Source organism: Physeter macrocephalus, chromosome 16, assembly GCF_002837175.3.
Source record: "Physeter macrocephalus isolate SW-GA chromosome 16, ASM283717v5, whole genome shotgun sequence".
Taxonomy (NCBI): Eukaryota; Metazoa; Chordata; class Mammalia; order Artiodactyla; family Physeteridae; genus Physeter; species Physeter macrocephalus.
This window is the reverse complement of record NC_041229.1, coordinates 43,553,750-43,567,494: the sequence shown is the minus strand read 5'-3', so window position 1 is coordinate 43,567,494 and position 13,745 is coordinate 43,553,750.

The following is a 13,745-nucleotide window of genomic DNA, read 5'->3' as shown; positions in this document are numbered from 1 at the left end:
CTCCCTGGATCTAGCTCTGCCCCTGGGCCTGGCCACCTCTAGCTGTTCCTGAAGGTCAATTCCTGAAGTGCTTTAGGATCCTTTCCTTCCCACACCTCCTCTAGTCCTTGAGGTTTTTCCCCCCAAGGAGCCATCTACAAATCATTTTGTCCTTGCTTCACAATAATGAGCTTTTCTAAGAACTCATTAGAGACTATATATATACTCTCTCCCCTGAGGGCTCAGGTTTTCTTTTTTCTTTCTTTCTTTTTTTTTTGTCACTCAGCACAGCTTGTAGGATCTTAGTTCCTCAACCAGGGATTGAACCCTGGGCCCAGGGCAGTAAAAGAGCTGAGTCCTAACCACTGGACAGCCAGGGAATTCCCATGGGCTCAGGTTTTCTAATTCCTAATTGTAGACCACAGACATAGCTCTTGTAAGGGTTTAATACTTTTCTACATGATATAGAGGACAAAAGTATGGGACTGGGAACAATAAGGCATTTCCAGTCTCTCATCCATGAATTAAAGTGCAAGTTTTTGGACTTAGGAAATGACTCAAGTAAGCCAGCCACCCTCAAAGGATGGAGGGAGGTAACAAAGTGCCAAAAGATTTGATCTTGACTACTCATTAGTACCAATGAAAAAAACCTGGAGGTGAGGGGAATACCTGGGGCAGTTGTTTCTCTGGGGTTTTTTTGGGGTGGGGCATGGTAGGGAGGGTGGAGTCCTCCCCTGTTCCTCTAGCGCTAACATGGTGGAGAACTTTGCTTATTGGGACTGCCAACTACAAATTGGCACTTGCCATCTACCTCTACAAGGATTAACTCATGAGCTACTACAGCTGCTGACCTTCAACACCCCCTGAAAGAAGTTCAGGGTGGAGATCAGGCATGAGGCACTCTGTGCTCTGGGAAAAACTGGCTGAACAGGTCTTCAGATAGTTAGATATTTTCAGAAGATTTTATGAGCCCAATTCTTACATATCCTCTTATCTAGAAAAGCATTAAAATCCTTCATGGTGACGTCTGCTCCTTGTGACTAGCAGTAACCTTCATGAGACTAGCAGCAACCTTCTACAAAAAATATGTGCTTAATTACATGTACTCCCCCTTCACCAAAATCACCTATGTACTGACCTTCGCCCCTACCTCTTTGGAGCAGTTTCTCAGAGCTCTCTGAAATGCTGTCGTCTGGGCTATTGTCCTCATTTTGTCCCAAATAAAACTTAACTTACAACTCTGACATTGTACATATTTTTTTTCAGTCAACAGGACAGTCCCCAAGTGAATGGAGTAATTCCTCACATCTGAAGGTCTTAAAGGACAGGGGTGGGGTTAAAACTTATACAGAGCAGAGGCTGCTTGTTCATCCACAGCTCCAGGATCAAAGGGAACTACATTCTTTCTATGCACCCCTTTTAGTGTTTGTGAAAGGAGCAGTGTGTGGGTGAAAAATGAGTGCTCTTAAGCAGAATGTGTCAGTTTTCAACAAAATCCACTGAACCACCACCAAAGCCTGCAGAAGAAGCAGGGGCTTGGCGAGGATGACCCGAAGCCTGCCCAGGCCTGGAGGGTCCCATTATTCTCAAGGCTAAGACTTCCTAGCGGAAGCACAAAAGATCAGCGTAGGGTGCAGCTCTGCGTTCCCCCAGGTTAAAAGAAAAGCCTAGAAAACGTTGGACCCTAAAGCAGTATCTCCTTCTCCAATTCACGGGGATTCGAACTCTGCCCAGAATCATATATATATATATATACGTATAACTGATTCACTTTGCTGTACAGCAGAAACTAACACAACATTGTAAAGCAACTATACTCCAATAAAAAGTAATTTAAAAAAATTCAAAGTGAAGGAGGGGATGATGCCTTGGAGAAGTACTTCTACAATTCCTTTGTCCTAGTTCTCTCCTACACAACTCATGGAAACTACTAAAAACACTGTGATCCAGATTGGAGGCACTCTTCATTAATTTATACAGTACATTTCTAAGAATTAGACTTGAGAATTCTGGAAATATAAAAGAAGTGCAATGTACCTTTACAATATTTCCAAATCTCTAAGTAAAACAGAAGAAAAACTAGGATACAAGATCAAAATTCATGAACACTTTCTACAACAAAACTGGTTGAAAGTCCCAAAATATGAACAGGTGGAGACAAATCAGGGATCTCTAAGATCCATGGGGTATCAGAATCTGATTAGGAGGAAACAGAAGGAAGGAACAGGATACCTGGTAAATTTCAGAACCCCAAAATCAGCAACAGGGGCTCACTGAAAAGTTGGCAGGTCAACTTACAAACAGCCGTTGACCCTGGGTATGGTGGGGGCTTGCACACTGCAATATGCAAGGAGTCCATATTAACATGTGAAGTGGCTGGTATCATCCAGTTCCTACAACTCTGACATAACTAAGACTCCCTTCCAGGACAAAACTCCACACTGAGAAAAAAGTACTGGGTGTAAAATATGTATGGAACAAGACTGAGGCAGTAGAAGCAAAGAAAGGGAATGTCTCAAGAAAAGAATTGGGAAGAGAAACAGAACCAGGAGATGGCAAAAAGTTAAGAGTTCATATTATTACCGAGTCCAGGCTCGCTCTGCTTGCCGCACGACAGGCCACCTTGTCTGGAGACAAGGTGTTGAGGCAAGGAATACGACTTTATTCGGAAAGCCGGCAGACCAAGAAGATGGCGGACTGATGTCTCAAAAAAACCCATCTTATCGGGGTCTGGATGCCAGTTTCTTTTACAGAATCAGAGAGGGAAGCAAAGTAAAAAGGCAGATTAGAGAGGGAGAGGCGGGGAGGAAGTAAAGTAAAAACGACCATCAGTCTTGCAAAACATCTCTTGGAAGGGTGAAGGGATGTGCTAATTTCTTCTTTCTTGCAGCCGTTCACAAGTGGGTAGGCAGACCATTGTGTATGATTATAATAACAAAAGCAACAAAAAGCAAAGGCTAAAGTCAAAGAAACAGATCCAACATGGAGTCAAAATTGGCTCTTCCCTGTTACAATGTTATTGAACACCTTATGAAAACAACCGAGTACTCTAGACTTATGAAGTGAAGAAGGCTATCTTGACCCATCTTCACCTTATAAAATCCAGGAAGACTAATTGCATATAAATACCTTCAAAGGACATGTTTTTTACTTCATATTTAGGGAGTCCAGAGAGAAGAAAGTACTTTTCCAAATATAATAGACCTTAGTATGACTCTTCACGATGTGGCCTTTTAGAAACAGTTTCTAGAAGAACCCTTGTGCCAGAGCTATGTTAAGATTGGAGGCTTGGACTTCCCTGGTGGCACAGTGGTTAAGAATCCACCTGCCAATGCAGAGGACACGGGTTCGAGCCCTGGTCCGGGAAGATCCCACATACCGCGGAACAACTAAGCCCATGCGCCACAACTACTGAGCCTGCATTCTAGAGCCACAACGACTGAAGTCCGTGCGCCACAACTACTGAGCCCACATGCCACAAGCCCGCATGCCTAGAGCCCGTGCTCCTCAACAAGAGAAGCCACCACAATAAGAAGCCCACACACCACAGAGAAGAGTAGCCCCCTCTCACTGCAACTAGAGAAAGCCCGCACGCAGCAACAAAGACCCAACGCAGCCATAAATAAATAAATAAATAAATAAATAAATAAATAAATAAATAAATAAATAAATAAATAAATAAATAAATAAATAAATAAATAAATAAATAAATAAATAAATAAATAAATAAATAAATAAATAAATAAATAAATAAATAAATAAATAAATAAATAAATAAATAAATAAATAAATAAATAAATAAATAAATAAATAAATAAATAAATAAATAAATAAATAAATAAATAAATAAATAAATAAATAAATAAATAAATAAATAAATAAATAAATAAATAAATAAATAAATAAATAAATAAATAAATAAATAAATAAATAAATAAATAAATAAATAAATAAATAAATAAATAAATAAATTACAGCCTTTATTTTAAAAAAAAAAGATTGGAGCCTTGTGTTCCCACATTGGGAGAACATGCCTCTGAGAGGCCCTCTCTGCTGCACTGCCCCAGAAACCCTCAGCCGCCCAGCCCCACTGAAACTGAGCCAGATCTTGTGGGGTCCCCCTGGGCATGAAATCCCTTCCCTGCCCCCACTATTTCTTGTTTGTAGGAAATAGGTTTCAGCTTCCTACACCTTCCCTGAGTTCCAAAGGGCAGTTTCAAAAGATTACTAATTAGAGGAGTGAGGGAATGCAGAAACAAGGGAAAGTCAGTCAAGAAACAATAGTGCAGCCATGGTTCCTCCTCAAGGGATATACATAACAATCTGATACAAATCTCCAAGTTCTTCTATGGAAACTAAAGGCCCCACCCGGGTGGAAGATGGTAACTTCAGGCTGAGCACAGCACATGGATCCCAGACTGGTTAGAACCAGAAGGCCTGATGATTGAGATTCCTGGAGCACCATAATGTTACTTCACCACCAGCCAATCAGAGGAAGGTCACACACCCTGCAGACCTCCTCCCAAATGTTGCCTATAAAAACGATTCCCCCAAAACCATTGGGGAGTTTAGGTCTTTTGAGCAGGAGTCACCCATTCTCCTTGCTCAGCCCTGCAGAGAAAGGTGTGCAGCCCTTTCTCTGCTCCAGACTTCAATTTGTTTGGCCTCACTGTGGGTTTGACCACACCAGCTCCCTGGATCTAGCTCTGCCCCTGGGCCTGGCCACCTCTAGCTGTTCCTGAAGGTCAATTCCTGAAGTGCTTTAGGATCCTTTCCTTCCCACACCTCCTCTAGTCCTTGAGGTTTTTCCCCCCAAGGAGCCATCTACAAATCATTTTGTCCTTGCTTCACAATAATGAGCTTTTCTAAGAACTCATTAGAGACTATATATATACTCTCTCCCCTGAGGGCTCAGGTTTTCTTTTTTCTTTCTTTCTTTTTTTTTTGTCACTCAGCACAGCTTGTAGGATCTTAGTTCCTCAACCAGGGATTGAACCCTGGGCCCAGGGCAGTAAAAGAGCTGAGTCCTAACCACTGGACAGCCAGGGAATTCCCATGGGCTCAGGTTTTCTAATTCCTAATTGTAGACCACAGACATAGCTCTTGTAAGGGTTTAATACTTTTCTACATGATATAGAGGACAAAAGTATGGGACTGGGAACAATAAGGCATTTCCAGTCTCTCATCCATGAATTAAAGTGCAAGTTTTTGGACTTAGGAAATGACTCAAGTAAGCCAGCCACCCTCAAAGGATGGAGGGAGGTAACAAAGTGCCAAAAGATTTGATCTTGACTACTCATTAGTACCAATGAAAAAAACCTGGAGGTGAGGGGAATACCTGGGGCAGTTGTTTCTCTGGGGTTTTTTGGGGGTGGGGCATGGTAGGGAGGGTAGAGTCCTCCCCTGTTCCTCTAGTGCTAACATGGTGGAGAACTTTGCTTATTGGGACTGCCAGCTACAAATTGGCACTTGCCATCTACCTCTACAAGGATTAACTCATGAGCTACTACAGCTGCTGACCTTCAACACCCCCTGAAAGAAGTTCAGGGTGGAGATCAGGCATGAGGCACTCTGTGCTCTGGGAAAAACTGGCAGAACAGGTCTTCAGATAGTTAGATATTTTCAGAAGATTTTATGAGCCCAATTCTTACATATCCTCTTATCTAGAAAAGCATTAAAATCCTTCATGGTGACGTCTGCTCCTTGTGACTAGCAGTAACCTTCATGAGACTAGCAGCAACCTTCTACAAAAAATATGTGCTTAATTACATGTACTCCCCCTTCACCAAAATCACCTATGTACTGACCTTCGCCCCTACCTCTTTGGAGCAGTTTCTCAGAGCTCTCTGAAATGCTGTCGTCTGGGCTATTGTCCTCATTTTGTCCCAAATAAAACTTAACTTACAACTCTGACATTGTACATATTTTTTTTCAGTCAACAGGACAGTCCCCAAGTGAATGGAGTAATTCCTCACATCTGAAGGTCTTAAAGGACAGGGGTGGGGTTAAAACTTATACAGAGCAGAGGCTGCTTGTTCATCCACAGCTCCAGGATCAAAGGGAACTACATTCTTTCTATGCACCCCTTTTAGTGTTTGTGAAAGGAGCAGTGTGTGGGTGAAAAATGAGTGCTCTTAAGCAGAATGTGTCAGTTTTCAACAAAATCCACTGAACCACCACCAAAGCCTGCAGAAGAAGCAGGGGCTTGGCGAGGATGACCCGAAGCCTGCCCAGGCCTGGAGGGTCCCATTATTCTCAAGGCTAAGACTTCCTAGCGGAAGCACAAAAGATCAGCGTAGGGTGCAGCTCTGCGTTCCCCCAGGTTAAAAGAAAAGCCTAGAAAACGTTGGACCCTAAAGCAGTATCTCCTTCTCCAATTCACGGGGATTCGAACTCTGCCCAGAATCCACGAGACCAGGGCGCGCACCGTCACCTCCTCCTGCCCCAGGGGGGCGGCAGCAGAGCCCACAAGCCCTCAGAGGACCTGGAGAGAGGCGATGAGGGGTGTATTCGCTGGGTAGTTTGGCGCGGGGAGGGGGTGGTGGTAAAATTAAAAACGAAAAAGGGGAGCAAGGGCCTCCGGAACCGAGTCGGGAGAGTACCTTGGAGCGCCTCTCTCACCAGGGCGGAAAACGACAGCCCGCTAGAGGGAGCCCGAGAGCCAGCGAGCGAGGGCCGGCGGGACTGCGAGCCAAGAGGGGTCGCCAGCGCTTCCAGCCTCAGGTGACCCTGCCTGGCTCTGCGCCCTTCGTTAGGGGGAAACAGGGTCCGCCCAGCCCGCCCGTCCAGGGACCCTTTCTCAGAGTGCTGAAGTTAGTGATGACATAGAAAAAAGTGAGGATCCTGATGCTGATCACCTTTGGGGTCCAAAAACGAAACTGGGATGTATCTAAGAACCTAAACCAAACCCAAGAGATCACGGGAGGAACACAGAGTGGGTGTGTCGTAAAAATAAAACCAAAATTCACAACTCAAATCCCTGACTAGGCTTAGCACCTCCCCAGCCTTTCCTCGGGATTTGTTAAGACTTTGTAAAATGGGCGGCCCCCAAATGCGTTCCTTGCCTCCGACCCTCATCCCACTCCAGGCAATTATGAATATCTCTTAATGGTAATTATAACTCGTCAGATTTTACATGAAAGTGCATCAGCTTCCGAAGGATTTCTCGTCGGGGAAAGGAAAACAGGTCGCTTCTCTAAGAGATGACGTTCAGGAGCCGGGGCAATCTGGCTTCTGACATTCCTGGGGGTCTTTCTGAGAGCTGCTTGGCAACTTTCAAATATATCTTCTGGGCTGGAATTTTCACCTCCTTTAGCAAAGTGCTGAAGCTTTTGCAAACACTGGGTCAGAGAGAGGAGAGAGAAGAAAAGATTATAACAGGAGAGGAGGGGAAAAAATTAAAAACTGCGGAGACACAGCAAAAATATGCACCACTTTCTTACAAGTCTTCACAGGCTCTGCAGCAGACGGTAGCAGGCAGCGTTTCTCCCATATACCTGCTGGTCAAGGTGCAAAATTGCTCTTCACTTCTATGAACTTGCTCCTCTATGGTTAGCATCCTCCTTTTTAATTTTTTTTTATTTTACCAATTTGAAAATTGAAGACAGTTGAGAAACTTTAATAATCTACTATCTGTTCTTTACACTTTCCCCATCTATCTTCATTCCTTTATTCTTCTCCTATTTCTATGTCTGTATTCCTATTTTCCTTTTTTTTTTACTCTGGTAACATTCCTTTTTGTTAGCTTTTCTGATGCATAATTTATATACAGTATCATTTACCAACTTTAAGGGTACAGTTTGATGTTTTGATAAAGGTATAGAGGCATGCTGAAAAGCAAAGGACAAACTATAGCTAGTATTTTAGGCGACACAACAAAAGAGATGATTATCCCTTGAAAAGGAGCTTATTTGTGAAATGGGCGTGAACACTCACTTTAATGAGGAAAATAAATGTGTTTCACAGAGTAACAAAGTAATTAAGAAGAGGTTCCCAGATCTTAGAAAATGCTGCTCACTGGTGGAATTTTGTCTCCTTTTGTGGATGACATGGGGGAAATATTGCCCTTCTATGTATGATGGCATTTATTTAAAATTATGTTGGTGAGATTCATCCACTCTGTTGTATATAGTAACTGTTTTTAATGTTCTGTTTCAGAGTATTTTATTATATGAGTATACCACAATTTACTTTCTACAACTGATGAACATGTTCATTTCCAAGCATAAATACTGCTGCCATGAAGATGTTGTGCATATCCTTGTATTGATCATATGTACGCATTGCTGCCAGGTGTGTAACTAGGAATGAAATAGTTGAGTTATAATGCATAAGTTATGCTTCACAAAGAGTCTGCTAAAGTGACTATGCCAATTTACACACTTGCAAGCAATAGATGATTGTGTTTTCTTCATTCTTTTGCTAACACATGCCATTACCTGTTTTAATATTTTTGTCATTTTGTGGTTGACATTGTGGTTTTAATTTGCATTTACCTAATGACAAGTGCAGTGGAACACGTTTTCATAGGTTTTTCAGCCATTTGGATACCCTTTTTTGGTGAAGTACCTGTTCAAATCATCCCTCCCCCCATTTTTCTACCAAATTGACTTTTTTTTTTTAATTGACATTTAGGCTTCTTCCTGTCTCCTATGTAAAGTCATTTGTTGGATGGAAATATGTCAAATATCTTCTCCCATTACTGCCTTGCATTTTCAGTGGTGTCTCAATGCACAGGGTTATGAATTATAATGCATTCCAATTTATTTTCCTTTATGTTCAGTGACTTATGTGTCCTGCTTAGGAAAACTTTCTCTGAAAATACATACTCCTAAACTTTTCTGAGAGCTTTAGTTTCCTTTATTATTTTTTTCACAGTTATACTTGCAATAAAATGGAATTATTCTATGCCATGAGATAAAGGTTAAGATCCATTTTTGTCTATATTTACAACCATAATTGACTCAGAACTGGTCTTACCTTCTTGTAACTTACAGATTATTAGATAACACTGATAGAGAATAAATATTTACTTATGTTATTTGGAATTACAAAGAAAATAAATACAGCATCAGTGATCAAAATTACCCTCAAAGAATGGATTATTAAACTTGGGCATGATATATAGGTAGGATTTAGTTAGAAGAAAATGAGGAAAAAATTTTCCAGTTAACACAAGTTTGGGAAGAAAAAGATGCCTTTCTTGTACTGGACATTAAACTTCATTAAAACATCAATGATTTTTTTCACTTATTTGTAGTTGAGAAATTAAGATGAGAACCACTGCATATATTCTATGCATTATAACATAGATTATAATTTTTTACTATAATAAATACACAAATTTCAAATACATATCTTTTACATTACCACCATGCTTAATATAAAATATATGGTTTTCATTACGTTAGAGAGAACCTGAAGGCGATCAGATATCATGTATTTGTTTTGTTCAAGAGTGCACAGGAGTAGGGGTTTATCAGATTTTGGCGATCTTCTGACATTCATTCTTATTCCTGATTTGTCCCTGGTCAAATGTGGTTATAGAAAAAAATTAAAAAATAAAAGGTCTGAAAGTGAGAGAGAAGTGCAAGACAGGTTCTATGTATAAGGGATCTTTGGGCAACATTAACAAAGCTCACACTTCTACTTTGTAATCCAGGCATGCTGCACTGCAGGAAATAGATCTTGCCACCTACTGAAAAAAGTGGGAGTGTGGGGAAGAGACTATAATAATGTTTTCCTTAACACAACCAAGAAGAAGGAGTCCCTCCTTTTAACCTATCATGTCATTCGGATCCATCTGTCCAGTTCCAGGAGAATGACCTAAACTCTTGGTGCAGAATGTCCACTAATTGCCATTAAGTCCATGTCCTTAGCTTTGGACCCACCATCCTACTCCCAGAGGTACCAGAGGTGACAGAAGAGCTGTAATATGACTGGTACTGTGTGACTGGGGTAAGTGATGAAGCCTTTGTTTACACATCACATATGAATCATCTTTTAGTTAAACATCATGTTGATTCTATACTATAAAACAATAAATTATCATCATTTTGTTAGTGCTTAGGTTGCTCTTGTTTGACAAATAATTGACAAAATAAAGTTAGAATTTAAATTCATTACAAGTAACTTTCAAAAAAGAAACAGAGGTTTGGAAAAGGATTAAAAGTGGAGGTGGAGTGAAGATATTGAGGACCATATTAAATAAATTAGGGGCGAGCAGTTCGTAAAACATATACTTGGATCTGCCCTAGATATTTAAAAATAAAATTTGGAACATGGGGGATATCTTCTATTTGAACATGTAGGTGTGTGAATTATAATGGAAGCCATAGGGATGGTGAGATCACTGAGGGAGCCGTGCAAAACACACTTAGAGAGTCACAATACACAAAGGATGACTGATAAGGGAGCCAAGATGAGTAAGTGAAAGTCATAATGAGAATGAGGTAGGAGAGGCAGAACAGTAAGTCACAGAAAGCCAATGGGCCAGTACAGTGTTTACAAATTCCAGGTATGCTTCCTAGTCCTCTCCCCTTCCCCTTCCTCTGCTCTGACCCACTGTTCCCAATTTCTCTCCCCTCTCTCCTTGAAACTCTCACTGTCAGTTCCAAGAAAAATTAAAACCACCTTAATTGGGGGACAGAAAAAAATCCCTATTTATATATTTTTTTCTTTCTGGATAAATAGGAGGAGAGATGTGACAATCCTTACTCTGGAGACTGAAGCCACTAGTAACTATTCTACTTTTAGCATGTAAACACAGTTCGAAAATATCTAATCTGGGTTTCATATAAATAATCTCAGACATGGAATTTTTAAATTAGATGACTATGTTAGGAATTCCATTGATGAGAAAATAAATAGTTTTTTTGGATTGAAGTTATGGCCTGATTACTCCCCTATAAAGAGTTAGACCTAGCAGACCTACTAGAGCATGGACTTGAGGACACAGGGAGGGGGAAGGGTAAGCTGGGACAAAGTGAGAGAGTGACCTGGACATATATATACACTACCAAATGTAAAATAGATAGCTAGTAGGAAGCAGCTGCATAGCACAGGGAGATAAGATCGGTGCTTTGTTACCACCTAGAGGGGTGGGATAAGGAGGGTGGGAGGGAGGGAGACGCAAGACGGAGGAGATATGGGGATATATGTATATGTATAACTGATTAACTTTGTTATAAAGCAGAAACTAACACACCATTGTAAAGCAATTATACTCCAATAAAGATGTTAAATATATATATATATAACTCCAGAACTCATTGCTATAAATTACTTAATAAGAAAAGGCATGGAGGATCTTGCCTGGTTGTCCGGTGAGTAAGACTCCGCGCTCCCAATGCAGGGGTCCTGGGTTCAATCCCTGGTCAGGAACTAGATCTCGCATGCATACCGCAGCTAAGAGTTCTCATGCCGCAACTAAGAAGCCCGCATGCTGCAACGAAGATCCCACGTACCACAACTAAGACCCAGTGCAGCCTAAATAAATATATTTTTTTAAAGGCATGGAAGAGTAAAAGACAGAGTAACAAGTTTTGTCCAAAATGACTTAAAAATTCCAGAGCCTGGAAATGGGTTAAATGAATTTGGATTATGTAGAATTTGAGCACATTTCTATATGAGATGTCATTTTTAGAACAGAAGTAAATATTATTCTTTTAAGAATATGTAAAGATAAATAAATTTATTGCTGGCTGTCTTACAATAAACAATTTGTCTCCTCTTTCATGAATTTATTATATTGTATGCTTTTTGCAGATTGATTGATTTATTTCTATTTATTTTATCTGTTTAATTTAGACACAGTTTTCACTGTATTTATTGTGTTATCTTTAAAAAAATATTTATTTATTTCGCTGTGCCGGGTCTTAGTTGTGGCAAGTGGGATCTTCGTTGGGGGCACGAGGGATCTTCTTTAGTTGCGGCATGAGGGCTCTTAGTTGCGGCTCGTGGGATCTAGTGCCCTGACCAGGGATGGAACCCGGGTCCCCTGTATTGGGAGGACGGAGTCTTAATCACTGGACCATTAGGGAAGTCCCTATTGTGTTATCTTTTAAACACTCAAGGGATTCTGCTTTTTAACGAAAACAATATGAATTTTTCTTTTAAAAAATAAACGTATCTAGTAAAAAATGTAAGTGGTGCTACAGAAAAATATTGAACCAAAGATCGTATATAAAGGCTTCAGGTCCCCGGACTGAACCCCTACAGCCCAGAATTCCTCGGCCATGGGGCGGGAGCGAGAGCTGAGGGCCACCCTAAGGCTCCTCTGACCCTGCAGGTCTGGAGGCTCCCAGCCCCAGCCGCGCCTCAGGTTCAAGGTCGCCGCTTGGAGACAGACCGTTTGGAGTCCAGGTGGGAGCTCAGCCTCTGTCCTTGGTTCTGGCATCCTCGCTGAATGGATCGCCTCCTTCCAAAGAAACCCGTCCTCTCAGAGAAACGCGTGCCTTTTCAGGAAAAAGTGTTCTGGCGGCGGATCAGAGCTTCAGGGCCATCGCTGGGGTCTGTGGGTTCCTGCCCCCAACCCGCTGAGTGTACCCGCCGGAGGGAGGAGCGCTGGGGCGTGGCGGCGCTCCGGACACCGGCTCCCAGGAGCTCGGCGAGGAATGCGGAAGATCCCCGCAGCGTACCGGATCCCGCGTTGGTCTGGGAAAGATCTTAGGTTCCGTCCCGCCAGGAGTCGCCGCGGCCGAGTTGGAGTTGGCAGCACGTGGAGGGCGATGGGAGATCGGTCGTATTCCTGGATGTTAAACGGGCTGCTCTTAAGGATCCCAGAAATCATTGTGTCCACAAGTGCCTGGCGGTGCCAAGGAGACTGGCCGTCCCTTAGGATACTGTCGCCGGATGGAGGTGGTTAAGTGTCAGAAAAGAAGTCGGATCTGCGGGCATCGTGTGCGGGTCGTGGTGAGATTCAGCGCTGAAAACAAGGGCGCGGGCCCGTTAAGCCGGCGGGGATTCGCGGGACCTTGTGCTGCGATCTCATCTCGGGCTCTCTTATCTAGCTCTGCCGGACCTAAACTTTCTTCCTGGGCGAGGCCCCAGGGGGGCTTCTTTACTCCTGCAGGGACTAGGGACCGCTCAGGGAAGCCCAGGAGCTGCCCAGACATCCCAGGCCAGGTGCAGCCGACAGGGGACAGGAGAGCGGCGGTAATGTGCGCCCAGCGCTGGTCTTCTTCCTCTGGGGTAAATACAGCTGGGATTTCCTGATTTTTTTTTTTTAAACTCAATATTATGCTAACTTAATCCATTTCTCTTAATAAAAATTTGTTAAGTTCTGACTGCCATATCAAATATGAAGAAGTGAGCACCAAATGCTGGCAAGGATGTGGAGTAACAGAAACTCTCATTCATTGCCGGAGGGAATGCTAAATGGTACAGCCACTGTGCAAGAAATTTTGGCAGTTCTTACAAAACTAAAACATGCTTGTGTCCAGCAATCTCGCTCTTTGCTATTTGCACGAAGGAGTAGAAAACTTATGTATCACACACCTGTTCAGGGATGTTTGCAGCAGCTTTATTCATAATTGTTAAAACACGGAAGCAATCAAGTCTTCCTTCACTAGGTGAAGGGATAAATAAACCGTGTTACTTCCAGACAATGGAATATTATTCAGTACTAAAAAGAAAGGAGCTATCAAGCCACAAAAGGACATGAAGCAACCCTAATTGTATACTACTAAGTGAAAGAAGCCAATCTTAAAAGGTTGCATACTGTATATCCTTCCCATTATATGACATTCTGGAAATGGCAAAACTAT